The following is a 661-nucleotide window of genomic DNA, read 5'->3' as shown; positions in this document are numbered from 1 at the left end:
TCATATTGCATGAATATCTTTATTCATTTTTCTATTCGTCTCTCGAAAGCATCTATTTTTACGGAAACAGAATCAAAGTCATGGCTAGAATCGGCTCTAGCCACTTTAGATGAACGAAAAATATCTTTTTCCTGGTGCCACTCATGCGAGTGGGTGGCTGTGTTATCAATGATTTTGTAAGCTTCAGTTGCGGTTGTCTTCATAATAGAACCACCAGCTGTTATGTAGATGTCTTTTCGTGTAGCAACGTCGACACCTTGGTAGAATATTTGTACTATTTGATATGTATCTAAACCGTGTTGAGGACATCCTCTCAACAACTTTCCAAATCTTGTCCACGCCTCATATAATGTTTCATTTGGCTTTTGCGCGAACGTAACAATTTCTCCTTTAAGTCTCACGGCTTTAGATGCTGGAAAGAATTGTTTAAGAAATTTTTCAACTAACACGTCTCATGTATCAATCGCCCCTTCTGGTAACGATTCTAACCAATCTTTGGCTTCTCCCTTTAAAGTCCAGGGAAATAACATGAGATAGATTTGTTCATCCTTCACTTCTCGGATTTTAAATAGAGTACAGATCCTATTAAAGGTTCGAAGATGTTCGTTTGGATCTTCCTTCGGCGCACCACTAAATTAGCATTGATTAGTTACCATGTGTA

General features: G+C 38.1%; 1 non-coding gene across 1 annotated transcript; it reads left to right on the top strand.

Annotated features, from left to right (window-relative positions):
* The first annotated feature begins 291 nt into the window (after nucleotides 1-291).
* Nucleotides 292-398, top strand: LOC139856710 (small nucleolar RNA R71). The gene has a single exon (XR_011762172.1). It is a non-coding gene; the product is annotated as a small nucleolar RNA R71 (small nucleolar RNA).
* Nucleotides 399-661: the final 263 nt, after the last annotated feature.

The sequence above is a fragment of the Rutidosis leptorrhynchoides genome, chromosome 6 (assembly GCF_046630445.1).
Source record: "Rutidosis leptorrhynchoides isolate AG116_Rl617_1_P2 chromosome 6, CSIRO_AGI_Rlap_v1, whole genome shotgun sequence".
NCBI classification, from domain to species: domain Eukaryota; kingdom Viridiplantae; phylum Streptophyta; class Magnoliopsida; order Asterales; family Asteraceae; genus Rutidosis; species Rutidosis leptorrhynchoides.
This window is presented reverse-complemented; position numbering and strand designations above follow the sequence as displayed.